At 32.5% G+C, this 27,811-nt stretch overlaps 1 protein-coding gene across 2 annotated transcripts in view; it reads right to left on the bottom strand.

Annotated features, from left to right (window-relative positions):
• Positions 1 to 22,210, bottom strand: part of Tk (Tachykinin) — a 152,094-nt gene extending 129,884 nt beyond the window's left edge. For both annotated transcript variants that reach the window (XM_075290617.1, XM_075290618.1), the window contains exon 1: positions 21,837 to 22,210. The gene's annotated coding sequence lies outside the window, so the exon portion shown is untranslated. The remainder of the gene's footprint in view (positions 1 to 21,836) is intronic.
• Between the last annotated feature and the right edge of the window lie 5,601 nt (positions 22,211 to 27,811).

Genomic DNA, 27,811 nt, shown 5'->3' with positions numbered 1-27,811 from the left:
CGTGTGTACCTGCTCAATGTTTTCATAAAATTCTTTTCGCTGCAAAAAAGTTAAAAAATTAAATGGTCACGAAAAAATGTAAATGGTCTTTATGGCCATGTAATGGTTCCAGACATGTTTATACTTAACCTATAAAAATACTTTTTTCCCTGTAAAAAAGTTAAAAAATTGAATGGTCAGGTACATGATTTTCCCGACCATTTAATGGTCTCAAATTCTATCATTTAAATGATAGAACATGTTTGCGGTATTTCAGAACCATTCAAATGCTTATTGCCACCATACATTTTTCTCCGCTCGAAAACTATTTTTACAAAGACAAAATACATGGTTTTCGCGGCAATTACATGCCCTAGATAAGCATTAAAAGGATGCGGCAACCATGTCCAAACATGGTTTTTCTGTGCGTGTAGCTTGTTTCGTTCGGAAGTTAGCGTGATTTCAACAGACGGACGGGCATGCTCAGATCGACTCAGAATTTCACCCCATATATACTTTATGGGGTCTTAGAGCAATATTTCGATGTGTTACAAACGGAATGACAAAGTTAATATACCCCCATCCTATGGTGGAGGGTATAAAAATTAGGTTGCATAATCCTTCATATAAAGAAAAATTTTTTTTTTTCATATAAATAGGAATAAGATTTCATGCAAATTCAATAAAATTTGCGGTTCCTAGACGCTAAAGAAGATAGTCGATTTATATGGAGGCTATATCAAAGCTTGAATCGATGTAGCCCTTCTTTGAACTTCACCAGCTTCCACACAAAACAACAGGGCGGAAGTCATGTTTAAGCATCCTCCTTCTTCATTGATTTCGCATTAGTTCTTCATATTTAATTATATTTCAGTATTTTTGATTTCATTGTAAAAAAAATGTAAACACTAGTTTTTTTACTAGGTCAAAGATTTCTTGTCTTTAAAATACGAATGCAAATTTTGCTTAGTATAGAAGACGCATTTCTCTAATATAAAGTTTTTTTCCTTGTCCAAAAGTCGATAAACTTTTCAATGAAGTCGTATTGTCCTTATAATTAAGTGATTGCACTTAAAAATGGGTATCATAACATGAAAGAAAAAAATGTTTGGGCTAAGGTCAACTTGACTTTAATAATTCAGAAAAATTCTTTAAATTTAATGAAATTGTCTTTAAATTTGTTGTCTTTTTGCATCTTGACTACAAAGCAAAAAATCGTTCAAATATAGGACATGTTTTTCAACACTTTATTTTAAAGACGTTTTTTACTTGAAACATAGCATAATTTCTACTGGAAGTCGAGTCTGAATTGGGAAAATAAAGTTGTCGTTAACTCGTTTTTAAAGGACTTCGATAGCATATAAAGGAAAAAAAATGAAAAAGCGAAAAATTTGCTTCCTAGAAGAAAAAAAATTTGCTTCCTAGAAGACGAAGTACACAAAACCCAAATTTAATAGAGAATTGTGTCTTAAAAGTATCCTTACTTGTATTCTCCGCTTCTTTGGCTCGAAATCAATACCAACATTTTTAAGTAAAGACAAAATCTTTGGAACCGGACATGCTTTTTTTCAGTGTACATAAAGACGTTTTGGATAATACTAGCAAATATTTTATCACTACGACGGGGAGGAAAATCGTCGTATTGTCTTATATACTTGTTTAATGTGTTCAATAGGAATCCTTTCTTAAATATTAAAACAAATATTACATTTTTATAGCAATATGAGAAGCTAAATCAGATTTTAGAAAAGCCTAGAAGTATGCCAACTTCTTGTCAACGTTGGGAAATGCATATCTAGTAATGAAACTATGCTCATTTGTCATTGTCTTCATAAGTGCATAACAATTTCAAGTAGGCTGACCGAAGGAAATCCTTTTTAAGGATGCCCAACAATGAAACATAGGCCTTCACATATATTTTTATACTTTTGTAAAATATTTAACATCCATCTTTGTCTATTTATTACCTTACCTTGGCATTTACAGACTTTTTCTGATATATCCTCATTTTGCTGTTGCTGTGTATGTTTATTTTTGTCGCTAGGTGTTTAAATCACGTTGGAATCATTAAAAACTTTAGTAATACCTTAACTCCTTGTCTTCATTTACTCCTTCATTGCAATAGCGCTTCTGCCCTAAATGATCCAAGAATAAACTCATAGTTGTTGAATTGTTTTTTGTTTCTTTGCTGTGTCGAGTTTCATTTTGCCACCTTTAGAAGGACAAAGTATAGAGCATTAATCAGTTGGGATTAATTCCGGCATTTCATCTTCTTGAGCAAGAAAAACCTTGATTCGGTTGGTGTAGGCATATGCATGAGTATCGCATCACGCACACCTTACTTCTGTGCATTACAAACCTCTCATAAACCTTAAATCTAAAGAGCAAAAAAAATCCAACACATATCCTCTTAACAGATATGACTTATGAGGAGTCATACAGTATTTGGATAATGATGCTGGTGGTATATAAATATGTTAGTCCGTGTGGGTGTGTGTCGTTTTATAAAAGTGTCCCTTGATATGTTTCTATGTCTGCCATACATAGGGATGTCATTAGAGATCTTTGGTGTTTCCTCTATTAATTCTTTTAAAATGAAACAGCGATTTGTTTTGGATTTTTGCTTGAAGAGACCGCATTGCATGAACTAGTCACCTTTATTAAAGGCTCACTATCTATTATTCAATTCAATTGTTCTGCTTTTTGTAGACATTTACGGTGCATCCAATTCCACTAAAACATGCATTATCAGCTTTAAACTCCTAACGAATAGACGGATTTTATCTACTCTAGGGCAAGCATAAATAGACCTTTGTTCCCCTTAGATAAAGAGAGGTTAAAAGTAAATGGTAAAGGCAGATAATGGTGCACTGTCACTAACCTAACCTATGAAAATTTTATAAAATTTTAATTATCTCAGCAAAAAAAACGCGTTGTCCAAAAAGTAGTGAAAATGTTCTTTTTGGATCCAGAAGTTGTGCAAAGTTGGCACAAAATTGCATTAAAAATCATAAAAAGTTATAAAAATTATTTTTTTTGGCAAAATATCACAAAATTTTTTAAATCACATCCAAATCACTGAATTCGAATCACACCTTAAGAAGTGATGCAAATTCAGTGCAACGGCTATTGAAATGGTGGACATTCCTCCTATGACAAGTCCATGTTAAATTCATCGCTTCTGCGCCAATTTTGCACCACTTCCGGATCCAAATAAAACATTTTCACTACTTTTTTGGCGACGCTTTTTTTGCTGGGAAGACAAGACCAGCATCACATCTGAAAAACTAACACGAATTCCTAGAAAGATGACTTCCGCCCCATGAAAGACCTATACTCAAAAAAAAGTTTGCTTGGATCCAAAGATTTTTATCTTCCCTTAAGGATTTTGGTATTGATTACAAGCCAAAGATATGGCTTCTTTAAAATAAAGAATTTTTTTTGCGACCTCTCTGGCTTTAAATCTAGGACCAATAAAATTAAAATTAGGATACATATCGCACGCAGTGAAGGAATATGATCACCTCAACCATGTTTCTAGAGCAAAATGTTATTTTTGGACGGAGAAAATGTACATGTTTGCGGCAACCATGTTATTTTCTCAAAAAGCAACCATGTATATGTTTGCCGAGAAATTTTCAATTAGAAATAAAATTTTCTATAGAAATAAAATTTAGGTATATTATTTTGCGCATGAGTGGCAATCATGATTATGAACAGATATGGACCAATTTTTATGTGATTGGGGATCGGCTACATATAACTATAGACCGATATGGACCAATTATGGTTGTTACCGGCCATATACAAAACCACGTTCCAAGTTTGAACAGGATCGGATGTTAGATACCATATACCAACACCATGTTCCAAATTTCAACCGGATCGGATGAAATTTGGTTCTCTTAGAGACTCCCCAAGCCAAATCTGGGGATCGGTTTATATATGGGGCTATATATAATACGAACACCACGTTCCACATTTGAACCGGATCGGATGAATTTTGCTCCTCCAAGAGGCTCCAGAGGTCAAATCTGGAGAGCGGTTTATATGGGGGCTATATGTAATTATGGACCGATAAAACCAATTCTGGCACGTTTGTTAGAGACCATATACTAACACCATGTTCGAAATTTCAACCGGATCGGATGAAATTTGCTTCTATTAGGGCTCCGTAAGCCAAATCTGTGGATCGGTTTATATGGGGGCTATATATAATTGTGGGCCGATGTGGATCAATTTTTGCATTGTTGTTAGATACCATATACCAACACCATGTACCAAATTTCAGCCGAATCGGAGGCTCCGCAAGCCAAATCTGACGATCGGTTTATGTGGGGGCTATGTGGCCCATATGCAATACCATCTGACCTACATCAATAACAACTACTTGTGCCAAGTTTCAAGTCGATAACTTGTTTCGTTCGGAAGTTAGCGTGATTTCAACAGACGGACGGACGGACGGACGGACATGTTTATGTTAGATCGACTCAGAATTTCACCACGACCCATAATATATATACTTTATGGGGGCTTAGAGCAATATTTCTATGTGTTACAAACGGAATGACAAAGTTAATATACAAAATTTTATTTCTATAAAAAATGTTGTCAATATTTTATTTCTATTTTGTTAAAATTTTATTTCAATAGACAATTTTCTCATAATTTTATTTCTATAGAAAATTTCGTCAAAATTTTATTTTGCTAGAAAATTTTGTCAAAATTTTAGTTTTATAGAAAATTTTGTCAAAATGTTACCTTTAAAGAAAATTTTGTCAAAATTTTATTTCTATAGAAAATTTTGCCAAAATTTTATTTCTATGGAACATTTTCTCAAACTTTTATGTCTATAGAAATGTTTGCCAAAATTTTATTTCTATAGAAAATTTACTCAAAATTTTATTTTCAAGAAAATTTTCTTTAAAATTTTATTTTTCAAGAAAATTTTTTTCAAAATTTTATTTTTCTAGAAAATTTTGTCAAAATTTTATTTCTATAGAAAATTTTGTCAAAATTTTATTTCCATAGATCATTTTTTCAAAATTTTATTTCTATAGAAAATATTGCCAAAATTTTATTTCTATAGAAAATGTTGTCAAAATTTTATTAAAAAAAAAAATAGTCGAAATTTTATTTCTATAGAAAATTTTGTCAAAATTTTATTTCTATTGAAAATCTTGTCAAACTTTTATTTCTATAGAAATGTTTGTCAAAATTTTAATTCTATACAAAATTTTATTTCTATAAAAAATTTTGTCAATATTTTATTTCTATATAAAATTTTGTTAAAATTTTATTTCTATAGAAAATTTTCTCATATTTTTATTTGTATAGAAAATTTTGTCAAAATATTATTTCTATAGAAAACAGAAAATATTCAAAAAATATTATTTCGATAGAAAATGTTGTCAAAAACTTATTTTTCTAGAAAATTTTGTCAAAATTTTATTTTTCTAGAAAATTTTGTAAATATTTTATTTCTTTAGAAAATTTTGTCAAAATTTTATTTTACTAGAAAATTTTGTCAAAATTTTATTTCTATAGAAATTTTTGTCAAAATTTTATTTCTAGAGAAAATTTTGTCAAAATTTTATTTCTATAGAACATTTTGTCAAAATTTTATTTCTATTGAAAATTTTGTCAAAATTTTATTTCTATAGAAAATTTTGTCAAAATTTTATTTCTATAGAAAATTTTGTCAAAATTTTATTTCTATTGAAAATTTTGTCAAAATTTTATTTCAATAGAAAATTTTGTTAATATTTGAATTCAATAGAAAATTTTGTCAATATTTCAATTCTGTAGAAAATTTTGTCAAAATTTTATTTCTATAGAAAATTTTGTCAACATTTTATTCCTATAGGAAATTTTGTCAATATTTCAAAACTTTATTTCTACAGACAATTTTGTCAAAATTGTATATGTATAAAATTAAGGTACCTCTTAGTTGGGGAGGACCATCAAGAATTCTACCAAATAGTAAAAAATCTACTATTTTTGGTAGAATTCTACCTGTGGCAACTGTGGCAACTGAGTTCCTGCACCAAAACCCTATACTGCAATGTACAAAGTGTCTCCACAACATTATTATTATAAACAATAACATCTATGATGAGACAGAAGTGTGTGTCTTTTTGCCCGGGTGAGAGAAATATGAGGAGGAGACATTAATTCATTGTTTAAATTATTAAAAACTTTGTTAAGGATTTACAGATATTTACAATTGTGAAATCATAGACCGTCACCATTATGCTGAATATATTCCATTTGGTGAGTATTTGCTTTTGAACATGGGTTTTTGATGATTTGTTGATTTTTCTACTCGGAAGATAACAAAGACCACTTTGCATGTGTATGTGGATATGTCTCTGAATATGAGGCCGTGTATTTACCTTTAAGGATAATGCCTTAATTCCAACACTTAAGAATTTCGAATTAAGCTGTAGACGTTGTTGTGTTTCATAATTACATTGTTGGATTTCCATAAATATGAGTAATGTGATAAATTTGCTACTTTGTCATAAATGAAGCACCCCATAAGAATTTTATAAAATCAGACATGTTTTCTTGGTATGAAAATCTATAGAGTATTGAAAACTGTTCAAGCGTTTTAAAGATTACAATTGAATTCAAATGTTTTTAACATTACAAGTATTCCAAAGCATAGCAATGCAAAGAAAATGAGGAGTTCATTGCTTTCCATCATATATTCTGCCTTACTGTAAAATAACCATAATGAAGAAATGGTGGTGCCACTCAAAACAATTAGGAAAAATCTCGTGACTAGCACACGTTGCCCTTTAAATTTTAGAATTTCTGAAACATCATGCAGAATAAAACCTGTTGGAACAGATTATGACCATCGTTATAGAAATTGGATCAGCGATGTTAAAATTGGTACAATTGTACTTAATTTGATATATTCCACATGTTACAAAAACAATGGTATTACAATAACCAATTTGGTACAATTGGAACATTTCAAAATACTTAAGAGGACACAGTGTCAAATCGGGCTTTGTGGTCTAAACCACAACAGGTACTGAATATTGGGACATTTCAAAAATGGAATAAAATCCAACGAAAATATGGAGATCAATATGTATGGCACCAATCAACAACAAATTTCGAAATATCGAAAAATGAACCGATACAAATCGAACTTCAAATTGATATCTTTTGATGATCATAGTTTATATTAACAAGTATATACAGCAGTAAGTTCGGCCGGGCCGAATCTTAAATACCCACCACCATGAACCAAATATTAGGGGTTCCTTTGAAATTTCAGGAGGGCTTGAGGACACTTCCCGAAGATAAATTTAAAGATTTCACCTATGAGGACTATATCAGATTCTGGATTTATAAGAATAATTTTTGTTTGAGTTTTAGAGGAATCATTAACATCTCTTGTAAGTGTGCAAGAAATTATAAAATAACGTTTAGATTTGAAATCTTAAATCTGTAGAAGTAAAATCTGGAAATTTTACATTGAGTTTCAATCAATTTTCATGATCAGTGCGCTTTCTACACCCTCAAGAAGTGAAGTCGGTCTATATGGAGGCATTACCAAATGCACCGATAAAAACTTAATCCGATACACGTTTTTGTGAGCCTAAAATACCAGAATATTTACAATTTAAGGCAAATCAGATAAAAACTACGGTTTCTAGAAAACCAAGGAGTTAAATCGGGAGATCGTTCTTATGGGGGCTAAACTAAATGGACCGATACTCACCGTTTTCGGCATACCTCTTTATGACCCGAAAACACCTCTAGATTTCCAATTTCAGGCAAATAGGATAATAACTTCGGATTCTAGAAGCCCAAGAAGTAAAATCGGGAAATCGGTCTATATGGAGGCTATACGAAAATAGGGACCGATACTCACCATTTTCGGCACACCTCTTTATGGTCCTAAAATACCTCTAGATTTCCAATTTCAGACAAATTGGATAAAAACTACGGTCTCTATAAACCCAAGACCCCAAATCGGGAGGTCGATTTATATGGGGACCATACCAAAACATGGACCGATACTCACAATTTTTGGCGCACGTATTTGTGGTCCTACAATACCTCTAGATTTCCAATTTCAGGTAAATTGAATAAAAACTGCGGTTTCTATAAGCCCAAGAGTAAAATCGGGAGATCGGTCTATATGGGGGCTATACCAAAATATGGTCCGATACTCACAATTTTTGGCACACATAATTGTGGTCCTACAATACCTCTAGATGTCCAATTTCAGGCAAATAAGATAAAAACTTCGGATTCTAGAAGCCCAAGAAGTAAAATCGGGAAATCGGTCTATATGGGGGCTATACCAAAATATGGACCGATACTCACCATTTTCGGCACACCTCTTTATGGTCCTAAAATACCTCTAGATTTCCAATTTCAGACAAATTGGATAGAAACTACGGTTTCTATAAGCCCAAGAAGTAAAATCGGGAGATAGGTCTATATGGGGGCTATACCAAAATATGGACCGATACTCACAATTTTTGGCACACGTATTTGTGGTCCTACAATACTTCTAGATTTCCAATTTCAGGTAAATTGAATAAAAACTGCGGTTTCTATAAGGCCAAGAAATAAAATCGGGAGATCGGTCTATATGGGGGCTATACCAAAACATGGACCGATACTCACTATTTTTGACACACCTCTTTATATTCATAAAATACCTCTAGATTTCAAATTTCAGGCAAATTGGATAAAAACTATGATTTCTATAAGCCCAAGACCCCAAATCAGGAGGTCGGTTTATAGGGGGACTATATCAAAACCTGGACCGATATAGCCCATCTTCGAACTTGACCTGCCTGCAGACAAAAGACGAGTTTGTGCAAAATTTCAGCACGATTGCTTCATTATTGAAGACTGTAGCGTGATTACAACAGACAGACAGACAGACAGACAGACGGACAGACGGACATCGTTATATCGAATTTCTCCCTGATCAAGAATATATATACTTTATATAGTCGGAAATCGATATTTCGATGTGTTACAAACGGAATGACAAACTTATTATACCCCCGTCACCATTCTATGGTGGTGCGTATAAAAATCTGGATATTTTTACAACGCTTGTTACGTAATATCATAAATATTTTTCGTAATCTACTCATGGTCCAAAAATAATCTTCAAAAATTTTAAGAAAATTTTACCAAAAAAAAAAAAACGACCAAATAAAAAATCTAATTTTGCAGTTTTTGATTTCTATAAAAAACTTTTGGCAATATTTTTATAGACAATTTTGCTAAAACTTTTTTCTATAGGAAATTTTGCCAAAAATGTTTTTATAGAAATTTTTGTCAATATTTTTTTATAGAAAACTTTGTTAACATTCCTAGAGAACATTTTATCAAAATGTTATTCCTACAGACAAATTTTTCAACATCTTATTCAAAGATTATCTGAAATAACAAGATGTCTATAAGCTTCCTCTTTTTTCCAATAGGCTCATGAGTTTAGGTCCATACATGTATGAGAGAGTTGGAAAAAAATGGGTGTGATGTTACAAATCAAAAAAAAAGAAAAGAAAATGAAGAATTTTCTATTTGGTTAATAGGCCTTTTTCTGCACTCTTTTTCATTCAACATTTATGCCTAAAGAAATTACTTCAAGTAAATTGTGTTTATTTTTATTTTGTTGTGTCTTTATTGGTACCGTATATTTACAAATTACATTGCCATACAAGACATAATGACTAATATGGTATATTTATAATTATATGATGATAAAATGGCAATTTTAAGGGCTAAACTGGAACTTAATACCCACCTTAAGTCATTAAATCATTAAGAGATGTCTTTTATGCTCCCTGGTGTTCTTAAGTTTTCTACAGTTTTTCTGAGAAAATAAGAATTTTTGCTTTACAGTTTTAATTTTGGAAACACGCCCGTAGTAGCGGCCAATTCAAAATGTTTTCCTTTTTAACTTCTTTATTTGTCAATTGGTGTTTTTTATCTCTTTTTGTTCGTGTTTTTGTCTAAACGAAAAATTCAAAAAGTCAACCGTATTTTCTATCCGATTTGCCTTAAACTTCAAATACAGAGGTATTTTAGGACCACAAATAGGTGTGAAGAAAATGATGGTTATAGGTTCATGTGTTGATATATCTCCTATATATACCGATCTTCCGATTTTATTTTTTGGCTTCTAGAAAACGTATTTTCTATCCGATTTGCCTAAATTTAAAATCAAGAATTATTTTAAGATCACAAATAGATGTAACGGAAATGAGGTGAATCAGCCCATATGTTGGTATAGCCCACGTATAGACCGATTTCCCGATATTATTCCAAGGGCAGTAAACTACTGATATTCATGAAGTTGTAAAACAAGATTGTTTTGAAAATTCGCCCTATTTTCATCGATATTTTTTGAACCACTTAACTTATCACAAGTGGCAAAAGAAAGCAGCTGATTATTATCAATTTAGAATCTTGAAATATTAACTAATAAACCACAAAAAAATCCAATTGGAGACTTTGGGGGGGAACACAACTAAAACTCTACATAAAATTTACATATAAGAACGAACGAGCACAAAACAATGAGACTGACAAAAATTGATCTTATAACAAATTTAAAACAAATTTTATAAAATTTTTTGTATTTTAAAATTCAATATTCATTTCGATTTATTTCGATATAATGTTTTTCTCTTGTTTTATTTATTTAAAAGTGCACTTAATGTTATACTTTTTCACACTTTAAAAACCAACTGCTTACTTGCTCTCTCTTTTGAGGCCGTTCTCAAAGAGTACAGATGGAATAAAACAAAAACAAATACACATTGTAAAACCTTGTTTGCATTAGAAACAGTGTTGCAACACTTTTTGACAAATCGCGACCTTAGAATGACAAGGTTCTAAGTGAATAGGAATTTAGTGTACACTTAGAACCTTGTCATTCTAAGGTCGCGAAATATCTAACCTTTTTATTTTTGGCCAAAGGGATCGACCACTGTGCAACGTTTCTTTTTAAACGCACCCTAGGTATCTCATCTCATTACGTATTTCCTCTTCCGATGAAGTTATTTTACACATGTATTACAGAATTCGAAATTGGGCCTCAAAAAATTTTCTTTTAAGTTCAGGCCAAGTTCCTCTAAGCATTTTTTCACTTCGGATGAAGTTATTCTGTGCATGTCTTAGAAAATGTGATAATTGAACGTTTTAAGTAAATATTTAAATTTTGGACATCTTAATATGGCAAGAAAAAATATTAAATAAAAAAGTTAAAAAAAAAAAAACGAAAATAAAATTAAGAATATCACCGCGGGGGATTTAAATCTGTGCCGTTTGACTATTTTACTTCCATGGAATTTCTTTTGAGAAGGTTTTACAAATTACGATAATAATAATGAATATTTTTGGAATACTAATAAAAAATTAATTAAACAAAACATATTGCAAAAATAACAAAAATAAAAACTTATCAATACATATAGCCATCCGTTCGGCCCGGTAAATTTTTGCATGATTAGTAGAAAGCATCACGTATCAAACTTCATCTGATCTGATCAAATGATATTTGTAGCTCCAGGAAGCTTCGGAAATCAAATCTGGGATATTGGTTATTATTGAATTGATATGGACCAATTTTTGCATACAATGGGAAAGATTGCATATAATAACATCGCGCACTAAATTACGAGATCGGAAAAAAGCTTTTCCTCCAAGGGACTCATCAATGTCGGTTTATATGAGAACTATATCTAAAATTGGTCCGATATGACCTATTTGCAATACCATGCGATCTACATCAATACCAAGTACTTGTACCAAATTTCAAGTCGATAGCTTTTTTCGTTCGGAATTAGCGTGATTTCAACAGAAGGCCGGACGGATAGCCCGACGAGCGGACATTGCTATACCGACTCCGAATTTCACCACGATCCAAAATGTATATACTTTATGAAATCTTAGATCAATATATCGATGTGTTACAAACGGAATTTCAAAGATATTATACCCCCACCATCTTATTGTGGATGGAATAAAAATCAGCCTATTGTGCGTATGACAATTATTTTATTTAATTATAGTGACAATCATACGCCACACAGTGCGATTTCGAAAAAAAAAACACATTTATTGCAAACAGTTATATTATGTAATAATTTCAAATATAATGAACTCTTCTTTGAATTTTTAATATGTGCACTTTGCCTTTGCAATATATACAAGTTTCTGTATAGGAGAAAAATATATAAAAGAAATTATGTTAAGTTATGAAACCAATTTGCCAATTCTCTTTCTAATGTTGCCAAGCTCTTATTTTTAAACGATTATTAAAGAGAATCAAAAAGTTGACTTTTCGCCTGTTGCAAAATTTGAAATAGTCGACATTAGCCTTTTAAAATTTTGAAAATGCCTACTTTTGCCGTTATTGAAAAATTGTCGTGAATTCAACTTTATGGCGAATGCTCATCATAAAAGGAGCTACATCATATTCCCCTTTCAATTTCAATTTAATTTAATTTGTAAAAGACGTCTGGTCGATTGGTCAAAACACACCCACAAAAAAGTGAACCCACCATGAAGAAAATTTAATTTTTTTTTTGTTGAAAATTTTAACTAAAATATTTTAGTAATTGCAACATGATACAAATTAGTTAATAATTTTTGTCAAAATGAAGAACATTTTTTAAAAAAATAACACATTTTTTTTGTTTTGAGAAAATTTCATATTTTGGAAGAAAATAATGGATTTAAAAATTGGTAAATGCCTTTAGCGCTCTATGTAGTTCTAGACATATACAATTTAAGTAAAATTTACTCATTTGAGAAACTCAATTTGAGCAAACTTCGCTCATTTTCGGGAATTATGAACTATTTCCATATTTAGTAAAATTTTAAACTTCATTTGTATAAAACGTTTTTGCTCAATTTTAGTTCACGTCATTAAAATAAGCAAAAAAAAATAAAATTTTCTTTTTCACATTTGGCAAAATTTAACTAAAATCAACTAATTTTCATGAACTATAATAAAATTAAAAAATAAAAAATTTCCCTCTTCCTTTTTTCTGGGGGGCAAGTTAAAGAAATTTTAATTAAAAGAGCATTTGTAATCTTTGCTTTAAATATTTTACGATTAAATTTGGGACACGAATTTCAGAAATTGTCATCCCTCCGTTGAAGCAGTACGCCATTGAAGTAACTTTTTCTAAAAGTAAAGAAACCTTATTTTTATTTAAATAATAATTTGAAATACATAGATGAGATATGTAATCTTTGGAAAAGCTTAAAATGTAGGCTATTGAGGGGTTTGCATCAGTCCGTAACACATTTGTAACACATCGAAATATCGATTTCCAACGACATCTCACTTGATCAAGGAGAAATTCTAAGACGATATAACCATGCCCGTCTGTCTGTCTGTTGTAACCACGCTATAGCTTTCAATAATTGGGCTATCATCCTCCCATTTGGCACAGATTCGTTTTTTGCTTGCAGGGAGGTCAAGTGCGAAGATGGACTATATCGGTCCTTGTTTTGATATAGCCCCCATATAAACCGACATTTGGGGTCTTGGGCTAATAGAAACCGTATTTATTATCCGATTTGAAATTGGAAATCTAAAGGTATTCTAGGACCACAAATAGGTGTGCCGAAAATGGTGAGTATCGGTCCATGTTTTGGCATAGTCTCCATATAGTCCGATCTCCCGATTTTACTTCTTGGGTTTCTAGAAACCGTATTTTCAATATGATTTCCTTGAAATTGGAAATCTACAGGTATTTTAATATAGGACCACAAATTCCTGTGCCGAAAATGGAGACTATCGGCCCATGTTTTGGTATAGCTCCCATATAGACCGATCTTACATATTGGGCTTATAGAAACCGTACCTTTTATCCGATTTGCCTGAAATTTAAACGAATTTATCGGTCGTTTGGTAAGGCCTCCAGAGACTCACTGCTTGAGTCTCTCAGTGAGAAGGCGCACTGATCATGCAAATTGCTTGAAACTTAAAGTAAAATGTCCAGATTTTAGTTCTTCTAATAATTTGCATAATGGAGGTAAAAATCTACAGCTTTTAGATTTCAAATCATTTATGATTCCTCAAAAACTCAAAGAAACAGGGTTCTTACAAATTCAGAATCTGATCTAGCCTTCATAAGTAGAATCTTTAAGTTTCTCTTCGAGAAGCGTACTGGTTGAACTGATCTACATGGGAGAATATCTGTTGTCGAACCCCCCCCCCCCCCCCTGAAATTTTATATATTATAAAGTAACCCGCTACGACGAAGATATTTCAAAGGAAATTATATTTGATTCATGGTGGTGGATATTTAAGATTCGATTCGGCTGAACTTACTGCTATATAACATTTTTTATACCCTGCTCCACACTGTGGAACAGGGTATTACTTTAAATTAGGTTAGATATAGAGGCACTTCACTTCGCTAGATAATTTAAATTGTATTTTTATACCCACCACCATAGAATGGTGACGGGGTTATAATAAGTTTCTCATTCCGTTTGTAACACATCAAAATATCGATTTCCGACTATATAAAGTATATATATTCTTGATCAGGGAGAAATTCTAAGACGATATAACGATGTCCGTCTGTTGTAATCACGTTACAGTCTTCAATAATGAAGCAATCGTGCTGAAATTTTGCACAAACTCGTCTTTTGTCTGCAGTCAGGTCAAGTTCGAAGATGGGCTATATCGGTCCAGGTTTTGATATAGTCCCCATATAAATCGACCTCCCGATTTGGGGTCTTGGGCTTATAGAAATCGTAGATTTTATCCAATTTGCCTGAAATTTGAAATCTAGAGGTATTTTATGGCCACAAAGAGGTGTGCCAAAAATGGTGAGTATCGGTCCATGTTGTGGTATAGCCCCCATATAGACCGATCTCCCGATTTTACTTCTTGGGCTTATAGAAACCGCAGTTTTTATTCAATTTACCTGAAATTGGAAATCTAGAGGTATTGTAGGACCGCAAATACGTGTGCCAAAAATTGTGAATATCGGTCCATGTTTTGGTATGGTCCCCATATAAAACGACCTCCCGATTTGGGGTCGTGGGCTTATAGAAACCGTAGTTTTTATCCAATTTGTCTGAAATTGGAAATCTGGAGGTATTTTAGGACCATAAAGAGGTGTGCCGAAAATGGTGAGTATCGGTCCATATTTTGGTATAGCCCCCATATAGACTGATTTCCCGATTTTACTTCTTGGGCTTCTAGAATCCGAAGTTTTTATCCTATTTGCCTGAAATTGGAAATCTAGAGGTATTTTCGGGTCATAAAGAGGTGTGCCGAAAACGGTGAGTATCGGTCCATATTTTAGTATAGCCCCCATAAGAACGATCTCTCGATTTAACTTCTTGGGTTTCTAGAAACCGTAGTTTTTATCTGATTTGCCTCACGAAAACGTGTATCGGATTAAGTTTTTATCGGTCCATTTGGTAATGCCTCCATATAGACCGACTTCACTTCTGGAGGGTGTAGAAGACGCACTGATCATGAAAATTGCTTGAAACTCAATGTAAAATTTCCAGATTTTACATCTACGGATTTAAGATTTCAAATCAATACGTTATTTTATAATTTCCTTGCACACTTACAAGAGATGTTAATAATTCCTCTAAAACTCAAACAAAAATGGTTCTTATAAATCCAGAATCTGATATAGTCCTCATAGGTGAAATCTTTAAATTTATCTTCGGGTAGTGTCCTCAAGTCCTCAAGCCCTCCTGAAATTTCAAAGGAAACTCTAATATTTAGTTCATGGTGGTGGGTATTTAAGATTCGGCCCGGCCGAACTTAGTGCTGTATATACTTGTTTAGTGAATAACTTTGTTAATTCTTGGCTCTGACTCAATACCAAATCCTTAAGAGAAAATCATCAGCTTGGGAACTTTGGGATAAGCTTATTGTTTTTAGTGCAGAAGCTTATTTAATTTTCTCTTAGGAATGTATGCAACATTTTCCAAATAATTTGTTACTTTTTCACAGATGATGGCAAATTAACTTTTCGCTGATAGGTGATGGCCATAGGAGCCAATGATTTTATTTTTATTGCCATGTATTTACAATATGATTAAAATTAGCAATAAATATATAAATAAACTTTGCAGTAACCTAAAAATCTACACTGAAAAAAATATTGACATAATATAAAGGTTTCAGCGACCTAAATTTTAGAACAAGCATTTTACACAACATTAAAGACAAATTACTAAAATTAGGTTCATAGTTTTTGCTTTAATTGTTTCATTAATTTATGATGGAAATCTTTGAAATTTTTGTCTCCCTGTTAAAGTCGTATGTATTTGAAGTACGGCAATTTTTCCTCGAAGTACAAAAGTCAAAAAGTTACAAAAAGAAAATGAAAATTCAATAAATGAAACCTGCATTCAAATTTTACTTTTATAGAAACTAGATTTAAAATTACACAGAAAGAAATATGGCCAAAATATTTCCAATTAAAAAGTTGATAATAGGAAAAATCGTAACAAATTAAAAAAAAAAAATACTTTTTAATCCAATTAAAAAATAAAGCCGATGAAAATGATAGACAATTTTTAAAACATTAATTATCCCAATTAGAATTTTAATTAAATAGAAAATATTTCCAAAAAAAATCGAATTGAAAATTTTCTTGGGAAGAAATCGGTTTCTATACACATTGATTCACTAAATTTTGAAACAAGTCTAAAGAAAAAATGTTAATGGAAGTTGTTCCACAAACAATTTTTAAGGGCAGTTGTGGATCTTCCAACAATTTGTTCCACCTCCGATGAAGTACTTTTGGACCAGTCTTAGAAAATATGCTATTTGGCCGTTTATGGTCAAAATTTAAATTTTGAACAATTAAAAGTCGTAAAAAAGAATAAAATCTCCGGGGGGATTTGAACCTGTGCCAGTTGAATTTTTCACTTCTATGGAAGTCATCTTGAGAAGGTTATATAAAGGTTTGTCCCAAATACATACATTTAAATATCACTCGATCTGGACAGAATTTGATAGACTTCTACAAAATCTATAGACTCAAAATTTATGTCGGCTAATGCACTAGGGTGGAACACAATGTTAGTAAAAAAATATGGGAAACATTTAAATATGAAGCAATTTTAAGGAAACTTCGCAAAAGTTTATTTATGATTTATCGCTCGATATATGTATTAGAAGTTTAGGAAAATTAGAGTCATTTTTACAACTTTTCGACTAAGCAGTGGCGATTTTACAAGGAAAATGTTGGTCGAAATCAGAAAAACATATATATGGGAGCTATATCTAAATCTGAACCGATTTCAAGCAAATTTGGCACGCATAGCTACAATGATAATTCTACTCTCTGTGCAAAATTTCAACTAAATCGGAGTTAAAAATTGGCCTCTGTGGTCTTTTGAGTGTAAATCGGGCGAAAGCTATATATGGGAGCTATATCTAAATCTGAACCGATTTCAACCAAATTTGACACGCATAGCTACAATGCTAATTCTACTCCCTGTGCAAAATTTCAACTAAATCGGAGCAAAAAATTGGCCTCTGTGGGCAAATGAGTGTAAATCGGGCGAAAGCTATATATGGGAGCTATATCTAAATCTGAACCGATTTGGCTGATATTTTGCAAGTTCTTCGAGACTCATAAAATATTCGGATGTGCGGAATTTTAGGAAGATCGGTTGATATACACGCCAATTATGACCAGATCGGTGAAAAATATATATGGTAGCTATATCTAAATCTGAACCGATTTTTTCCAAAATCAATAGGGATCGTCTTTGAGCCGAAACAGGACCCTATACCAAATTTTAGGATAATCGGACTAAAACTGCGAGCTGTACTTTGCATACAAATCGACTCAGAATTTAATTCTAAGACGATCGGTATACTAAACGATGGGTCTCAGACTTTTCCTTCTTGGCGTTACATACAAATGCACACAATTCATAAGAAAGTATAAACTCTTATAAAAATACGAGAAAAAATTTCAATTAAAGCTAAAATAATTATAAATGAAAATAAATAGTAATACAATAAGTATTTGATTTGTCTTTGTAAATAATTAATTGAGTTTTTAAAAGAGTAATCGAAAGTGTCAATCAATTAATTTCGTATTGTATGAGGATAAATTTCGGTGTACACGGAAAAAAAATCCGTAGTTAAACTAACACTAAATTTAACTTATTTTTATACCCTCCACCATAGGATGGGATATATTAACTTTGTCATTCCGTTTGCAACACATCGAAATATTGCTCTAAGACCCCATAAAGTATATATATTCTGGGTCGTGGTGAAATTCTGAGTCGATCTGAGCATGTCCGTCCGTCCGTCTGTTGAAATCACGCTAACTTCCGAACAAAACAAGCTATCGACTTGAAACTTGGCACAAGTAGTTGTTATTGATGTAGGTCGGATGGTATTGCAAATGGGCCATATCGGTTCACTTTTACGTATAGCCCCCATATAAACGGACCCCCAAATTTGGCTTGCGATCGCTCTAAGAGAAGCAAATTTCATCCGATCCGGCTGAAATTTGGTACAGTATATGGTCTCTAACAACCACGCAAAAATTGGTCCATATCGGTCCATAATTACATATAGCCCCCATATAAATCGATCCCCCGATTTGGCTTGCGGAGCCTGTAAGAGAAGCAAATTACATCCGATCCGGCTGAAATTTGGTACATGGTCTTAGTATATGTTCTCCAATGACCATGCAAAAATTGGTCCACATCGGTCCATAATTATATATATCCCCCATATAAACCGATCCCCCGACTTGGCTTGCGGAACCTCTAAGAAACGAAAATTTCATCCGATCCGGCTGAAATTTGGTACATGGTGTTGGTATATGTTCTCTAATGACCATGCAAAAATTGGTTCATATCGGTCCATAATTATATATAGCCCCCATATAAATCGATTCACAAATTTGTCCTCCGGAGCCTCTTGGAGGAGCAAAATTTATCCGATCCGGTTGAAATTTGGAACATGGTGTTAGAATGTGGTCTCTAACAAATACGCAAGAATTGGTCCATATCGGTCCATAATTATATATAGCCCCCATATAAACCGTTCCCCAGATTTGATCTCCGGAGCCTCTTGGAAGAGCACAATTCATACGATCCGGTTGAAATTTGCAACGTGGTGTTAGTATAAGGCCGCTAATATCCATGTCAAAATTGATACATATCGGTCTATAGTTATATATAGCCGATCCCCAATCACACAAAAATTGGTCCATATCGGTTCACATTCACGGTTGCCACTCGAGCCAAAAATAATCTACCAAAATTTTCTTTGTATGGAAAACATTGTCAAAATGTTATTTCTATAGAAAATTTTGTCAAAATTTTATTTCTATAGAAAATTTTGTCAACATTTTATTTCTATAGAAAATTTTGTCAAAATTTTATTTCTATAGACAATTTTTTCCAAATTTTATTTCTATAGACAATTTTTTCCAAATTGTATTTCTATAGAAAATTTTTTCCAAATTTTACTTCTATAGAAAATGTTGTCAATATTTTATTTTGTCAAAATTTTATTTCTATAGAAACTTTAAGCTTAATTATATACGTATTATCGGCCTTTTTTAGTTTAATATAAACTACGTATGGACTACCTTGTAATTGAGAAGACGGTGTTAGGAAGTTTGAAGATACCTTGCCATCTGTAATTCGATTGTGGATGACAGATTTCTACGCAATCCATGGTGGAGGGTACATAAGCTTCGGTCTTGCCGAACTTACGGCCGTATATACTTGTTATTATTTGTTTTTAGTTAAATTTTAATATTTTGAACGAAATTTGCTACAGCCCAAATAACTTTTCGTTTTTTAAGTATGTCTCAAACATTTTGTGAACTAAACATGCACTGAAACAAAAGCATACTCGGTTCCAAAGATTTTGTCTTTACTTTAAAAAATTTGGTATTGATTCCGAGCCAAAGAAGCGGAGAATACAAGTAAGGATACTTTTAAGACACAATTCTCTTTTAAATTTAAGTTTTGTGTACTTGCTTCTAGGAAGCAAATTTTAATTTTTCGCTTTCTCAGCTTTTTTTCTTCATATGCTATCAAAGTCCTTTAAAAACGAGTTAACGGCAACTTTATTTTCCAAATTAGGACGCAACTTCCAGTAGAAATTTTGCTATGTTTGAAGTAAAAAACTTCTTTAAAATAAAGCTTTGAAAAACATGTCCTATATTTGAACGATTTTTTGCTTTATAGTCAAGATGCAAAAAGACAACAAATTTAAAGACAATTTCATTAAATTTAAAGAATTTTTCTGAATTATTAAAGTCAAGTTGACCTTAGCCTATACATTTTTTCTTTCATGTTAAGATACCCATTTTTAAGTCAAATCACTTAATTATAAGGACAATACGACTTCATTGAAAAGTTTATCGACTTTTGGACAAGGAAAACAACTTTTTTTTAGAGAAATGCGTCTTCTATGCTAAGCAACATTTGTATTCGTATTTTAAAGACATGAAATCTTTGACCTCACGACAATATTTTTTTCAGTGTGGGTACAATGTTCAATGACCGTTTTCATAAGGTCAATATGAACTAAAGCAAATAAAATTTTTCGTACGATTGCCAAAAATAGTAAGAATGATCTAGTATAGTATGGTTTAAATGATTTAGCACCAATGATTTTTTCTTTACTTTTAGTTCATTGTTTCTTCTGTGAAGGGGTGTGATTTCGTGAACTGCTATTAAAAAGTACACCAGGGCATTACATTTTCCTGGTTTTACTAACTACTAACAACTCTTTTTGGAAATCTCAAAATGTTGAGTATAATTTAGTTAAATTTTCGTACGAGTTATTTTATTCTTTCTATAAAACAGTTTACTTTTTTCGGTGTATATAACTTTACAAGAACTGTCTTTATTTGTCTTGGAATCAATGTTAAAATCCTTAACCCTCTAACGCCCAATCCCGCCTTTAGATGGGCTTCATGAAATCAGCAAGCTTTTAGTAAAACGCACCTTACGACAACAAAAATGAATAAAATAAAAAGAAAACTTAGTTAAAAATATTCAGGAGGCTTTACAGCATATACTGAATTTTACCGAATAATTTTTTCTTGTTTAGTTTTCTTCTTTTTGTGTCGTTAACATTGAATATTTAATCCGCTGACCACACAATTCGGGCATTAGGGGGTTAAGGTAAGTTTAAGATCTTTGAATCCATATATAAAAAAAATTGATTATTTATGAAATTTTTAGGGAAACTTGTTGAATTTTTGCTTTGGATCACTTCCTTTTAATTATAATAAAATTAACATTAAAAAGTTACATATTTTCACATATTTACTTTCATATTTTAGCGAACATAGTATCCACTTTTAGATTAAAATTTACATTCAAAATGTTGCAAGTTCCTTATATAGCATAATCAAGAATTCAATTTACCCAGAGTTTTACTTTTCGATGGCGGCAAAAATCGAATAGTCAACGTTTACTAAACTTGGTAAATTTGAGTTTTGAAAAAAATTGGCAATTGGCAAAAATTCAATCTATCTGAAAAACATACTCCCTGTTCTGGTTTACAAATTCGCAAGAAACTCAACATTTTCCTAAACATCTAGTTTCTGAACCATAATCCCATATAATACAAAATTTTTATACATGGTTCTTATGGATAAGAAATTTAATTGGAAAAAAATTTCAAAAATATAGCATGGTTCAAAAATTATGAACAAATCAAAATTTTGCTTTTTGCGAATTCGTAAACGAGAACATGGGGGATAGCTTCACTAAATGTTTAAATGTCGGTTATTTTTATTTTGTTTTTGATTTTTAACCGATTTCCATTGTTTTTATTTTGCATAATTAACGCTAAAACATACCTCTTTGAATTGAGCAGAGTAGCTTTCACTTTAATTCCCGTTATTTTTGGTGTTTTTTCTTTATAATTGTAGAAAATATAAGAATTGAAACATCAATAAAGTGTTTTTTCTAATGTCACAATTTTCACAGCACAAATTTGAATTTGTGGAATTAATTTGCCACCATAATTTTAAGCACAAAAACTAAAAGCGATTAAAAAACCACCGGATCAGGTCTCATCAATTATTCTAAACAAAATTCATACAATGTGGGGTTTATGATTAAATCTATGTGGTTTATTTGCTTATTCAAAAAAACCGTTAGTCTTTTTTTTTTGTTTTGTAACCAATACTGGTTGGTCTTCGGACTACTTTGATATGTGAACACGCCAAAATGTATGCAACAACTGACATGAAGATCAACCAGGCACGTTATTAAATAAGCGACAACACTTACACATTCACATATACAAGTTACCACCTATACATTCACACGCAACAACAGCAGTCCAAAACCTCAGAGTGTGGACAAAGTTGGTTAGAAGAAACAAACATTCTCACTCATATTATTAATCAACCCACAACTTGCACACTCACACACGCACACTCAAGCACAGAGAAATACTCTTCCATTTAACATTAAAACGATGAAGCAACAATTGGCTGCTGTATTACCCATGTTTATGTGAAAGGGAAACTTTAAGCACACACACTCAAATTTTGCAATGCCAATACTCACACATACACATTCCTATAAAAGCAGACAAATTGTGTAGGTTCTCACTTAAATAAAGAAACAGCCTAAAAGTACGCACAGGAAACAGAACCTGCATTTCGTTATCATCACTGAGTTGACGTCTTCATTTGTTTATTTTATACATCTCTTGAATGAGAGCATAACTGTTTAATAAGAGAGAGGGAGAACAAGTAAACACAAATGTTTATATAGAGTGGGTCGTTGTTTTAAAAATAAAATCCCTTTGCTTTTGTATGCTCTTCGTGTGAGGCCTTTTTGTGTAAACCTAAAGGAGCATTCTATGAATGACACAGAACTTCTGTTTCTGTGGTATGGTAACAATGTGGACCATAGCGGTCATGCGTAATGGTTTTTACTTCGTGATTCGTGCTTGAGTATTAACGACTAAATATTTTGGTGCAACACGAATTGGCAAGAATGCCGCAAAGGACACAATGCTTTAAACTTTGAGCATCGACATTATGTGAGATGAGAGATGATGGCGATGCATTGTTTCATGCATTCATTATTCGTTGCTGTTCAAAACTAAGGCAAGACATGTTTTTTTTTTTTTTTTGAATAAACAAAAGTTCTTAGGAGACACTTAACATTGCCATTGTAAGAAAGACCATCATCATTGCCGTTATATTCAAATGAGTTTACAAATGTATTTGGTCATATGTAGATGTGTGTGCGTGTGAATAATTATATACGTCATCGTTGTTATTTTCTGCAACGAAGGGAATGTTTTTATTTTTGGCTCACAAAATTAAACACATTACAATTTAAATATTTAATATTATATGCGCACGAAAAGTCCATGTAAAAATGTCGAAAAATTCCAAATATAAAATGTGTGTTAAGGGAATAATAATAATAATCGAATATAAGTACACCACGGGAAATTGGTGCAATTTGCACTGATGAACCTAACGCAGGACTAGTACCGGTACTGCAGTTTATCACAATTTTTAAATTTAAAAGCAATTAAAAAGAGTTTGGAGACGATTGTTGCAAGGCTTGTCATAAACTCAAGTTTACACAGAACAAATATAACCAAAAGACAACAAATTTAAAGAATTTTTCTGATTTATTAAAGCCAAGTTGACCTTAGCCCAAACATTTTTTCTTTCATGTTATGATACCTATTTTTAAGTAAAATCACTTAATTATAAGGACAATACGACTTCATTGAAAAGTTTATCGCATTTTGGCCAAAGAAAAAAACTTTATATTAGAGAAATGCGTCTTCAATGCTATGCAAAATTTGCATTCGTATTTTAAAGACATGAAATCTTTGACTTCACGACAATATTTTTTTCAGTGCAAATTAAAACTGTGATTGATACAATCATTATCGTGATTGAAGATATTTCAATTAAAAAAATAATTGGATAAATTAATTTCGTGATTGAATCAGAAATTAATTGAAAAAATTTTTGTGTGTATTTGCTCTTATTACAAAGAGGAATTTCGTTTGCCTAAAATTTAATTCAAAGTCCTTTAAAAGTATGCTATGTTTCAAATAAAAAGAAGTATATACGGCCGTAAGTTCGGCCAGGCCGAAGCTTATGTACCCTCCACCATGGATTGCGTAGAAACTTCTACTGAAGACTGTCATCCACAATCGAATTACTTGGGTTGTGGTAACACTTGTCAATGGCAAGGTATCTTAAAACTTCCTAACAGCGTCTTCTAAATTGCAAGGTAGTCCATGCGTGGTATATATTAAACTAAACAAGGCCGATTAAATACGTATATAATTAAGTTTGACAAAATTTTCTATAGAAATAAAATTTTGACAAAATTTTCTATAGAAATAAAATTCTGACAAAATAAAATTTTGACAACATTTTCTATAGAAGTAAAATTTGGACAAAATTTTCAATAGAATTAAAATTTTGACAACATTCTCTATAGAAATAAAATTTTCTATAGAAATAAAATTTTCTATAGAAATACCATTTTGGACAAAATTTTCTATAGAAATAAAATTTTACAAAATTTTCTATAGGAATAAAGTCTTGATAACATTTTCTATAGAAATAAAATTTTGGAGATTATTTTTGGCTCGAGTGGCAACCATGATTATGGACCGATATGGACCAATTTCTGTGTGATTGGGGATCGGCTATATATAACTATAGACCGATATGTATCAATTTTGACATTGTTATTAGCGCCCATATACTAATACCACGTTCCAAATTTCAACCGGATCGGATGAATTTTGCTACTCCAAGAGGTCAATCTGAGGATCGATTTATATAAGGACAATATATAATTATGGACCGATATGTACCAATTCCAAATTTCCAAAATTCAACCAGATCGGATGAATTTTGCTCCTGCAAAAGGCTTCGGAGGTCAAATCTGGGGATCGGTTTATATGGGGGCTATATATAATTATGGACCGATATGGACCAATTTTTGCATGGTTGTTAAAGAACATATACCAACACCATGTACCAAATTTCATCTGGATCGGATGAAGTTTGCTCCTCGAAGAGGCTCCGAAGGTATAATCTGGGGATCGGTTTATATGGGGGCTATATATATTTATGGACCGATATGGACCAGTTTTTGCATGGTTGTTAGAGATAATATACTAATACCATGTACTAAATTTCAGCCGGATCTAATGAAATTTGCTTTTCTTAGAGGATCTGAAGGTCAAATCTGGGGATCGGTTTATATGGGGGCATTACGTAAAAGTGGGCCGATACGGACCAATTTTTGCATGGTTGTTCAAGAACATATACTAACACAATGTACCAAATTTCAACCAGATCGGATGAATTTTGCTCCTGCAAAAGGCTCCGGAAATCAAATCGGGGGATCGGTTTATATGGGGCCTAATTATGGACTGATGTCAACCAATTTTTGCATGGTTGTTAAAGAACATATACCAACACCACGTACCAAATTTCAACCGGATCGGATGAATTTTGCTCCTCTAAGAGGCTCCGAAGTTCAAATCTGGGGATCGGTTTATATGGGGGACTATATATAATTATGGACCGATATGGACCAATTTTTGCATGATTGTTAGAGACGATATACTATATACTAATACCATGTACCAATTTTCTGCCAGATCGGATAAAATATGCTACTCTTAGAAGCTCCGCAAGCCAAATCTGGGGGTCCGTTTATATGAGGGCTATACGTAAAAGTGGACCGATATGGCCCATTTGCAATACCATCCGACCTACATCAATAACAACTATGTTACTTGTGCCAAGTTTCAAGTCGATAGCTTGTTTCGTTCGGAAGTTAGCGTGATTTCAACAGATGGACGGATAGACGGACGGACTCAGAATTTCACCACGATCCAGAATATGGGGTCTTAGAGCAATATTTCGATGTGTTACAAACGGAATGACAAAGTTAGTATACCCCATCCTATGGTGGAGGGTATAAAAACGTCTTCTATCTAAAGTGTTGAAAAAACCTCATATTTTAAAGATTTTTTTGCTTTGTAGTCAACCAACAAAGTTAAAGACCATTTCATTGATTTTGAAGAATTTTTCAGAACTATTAAAGTGAAATTGAAATTTGTATGTCGAATCACTTAACAATAAGGACTAAACGCCTTCGTTGAAAACTTTATTGACTTTTTGACAAGCAAAAAAACTTTATATCATATAAATGCGTTTTCTATGGTAAGGAAAATTCGCATTCGTATTTTAAGGACATGAAAACTTTGGACTTACGACAATATTTTTATACCCACCACCATAGAATGGTGACTGGGGTATAATAAGTTTGTCATTCCGTTTGTAACACATCGAAATATCGATTTCCGACTATATAAAGTATATATATTCTTGATCAGAGAGAAATTCTAAGACGATATAACGATGTCCGTCTGTCCGTCTGTCTGTCTGTCTGTTGTAATCACGCTACAGTCTTCAATAATGAAGCAATCGTGCTGAAATTTTGCACAAGCTCGTCTTTTGTCTGCAGGCAGGTCAAGTTCGAAGATGGGCTATATCGCTCCAGGTTTTGATATAGTCCCCATATAAACCGACCTCCCGATTTGGGGTCTTGGGCTTATAGAAATCGTAGTTTTTATCCAATTTGCATGAAATTTTAAATCTAGAGGTATTTTATGACCATAAAGAGGTGTGCCAAAAATGGTGAGTATCGGTTCATGTTTCGGTATAGCCCCCATATAGACCGATCTCCCGATTTTACTTCTTGGGCTTATAGAGACCACAGTTTTTACTCAATTTACCTGAAATTGGAAATCTAGAGGTATTGTAGGACCACAAATACGTGTGCCAAAAATTGTGAGTATCGGTCCATATTTTGGTATAGCCCCCATATAGACCGATCTCCCGATTTTACTTCTTGGGCTTATAGAAACCGCAGTTTTTATCCAATTTACCTGAAATTGGATATCGAGAGGTACTTTAGAACTGTAAAGAGGTGTGCCAAAAATGGTGAGCATCGGTCCATGTTTTGGTATGGTCCCCATATAAACCGACCTCCCGATTTGGGGTCTTGGGCTTATAGAAACCGTAGTTTTTATATAATTTGCCTGAAATTGAAAAACTAGAGGTACTTGAGGACCATCAAAAGGTGTGCCGAAAATGATCCGTATCGTTCCATGTTTTGGTATAGCCCCCATATAGACCGATCTCCCGATTTTACATCATGGGTTTATAGAATCCGCAATTTATATACAAATTGCCTGAAATTGGAAATTTATAGGTATTTTAGGACCATAAAGAGGTTTGCCACAAATGGTGAGTATCGGTCCATGTTTTGATATAGCCCCCATATAGACCGATAACCCGATTTTACTTCTTGGGTGTGCCGAAAACGGTGAGTATCGGTCAATATTTTAGTATAGCCCCCATAAGAACGATCTCCCGATTTAACTCCTTGGGTTTCTAGAAACCGTAGTTTTTATCCAATTTGCTTGAAATTGTAAATATTTTGATATTTTAGGCTCACAAAAACGTGTATCGGATTAAGTTTTTATCGGTACTTTTGGTACTCCATATAGACCGACTTCACTTCTTGAGGCTATAGAAGGCGCCCTGATCATGAAAATTGCTTGAAACTCAATGTAAAATTTCCAGATTTTACTTCTCGGGTGAAAATCTACAGATTTAAGATTTCAAATCAAGACGTTATTTTATAATTTTCTTGCACACTTACAAGAGATGTTAATGATTCCTCTAAAACTCAAACAAAAATGGTTCTTATAAATCCAGAATCTGATATAGTCCTCATAGGTGAAATTTTT

Source organism: Haematobia irritans, chromosome 1 (genome assembly GCF_050003625.1).
Source record: "Haematobia irritans isolate KBUSLIRL chromosome 1, ASM5000362v1, whole genome shotgun sequence".
NCBI classification, from domain to species: domain Eukaryota; kingdom Metazoa; phylum Arthropoda; class Insecta; order Diptera; family Muscidae; genus Haematobia; species Haematobia irritans.
Note: the sequence above shows the minus strand (reverse complement) of the source record. Positions and strands in the feature narration are given on the sequence as shown.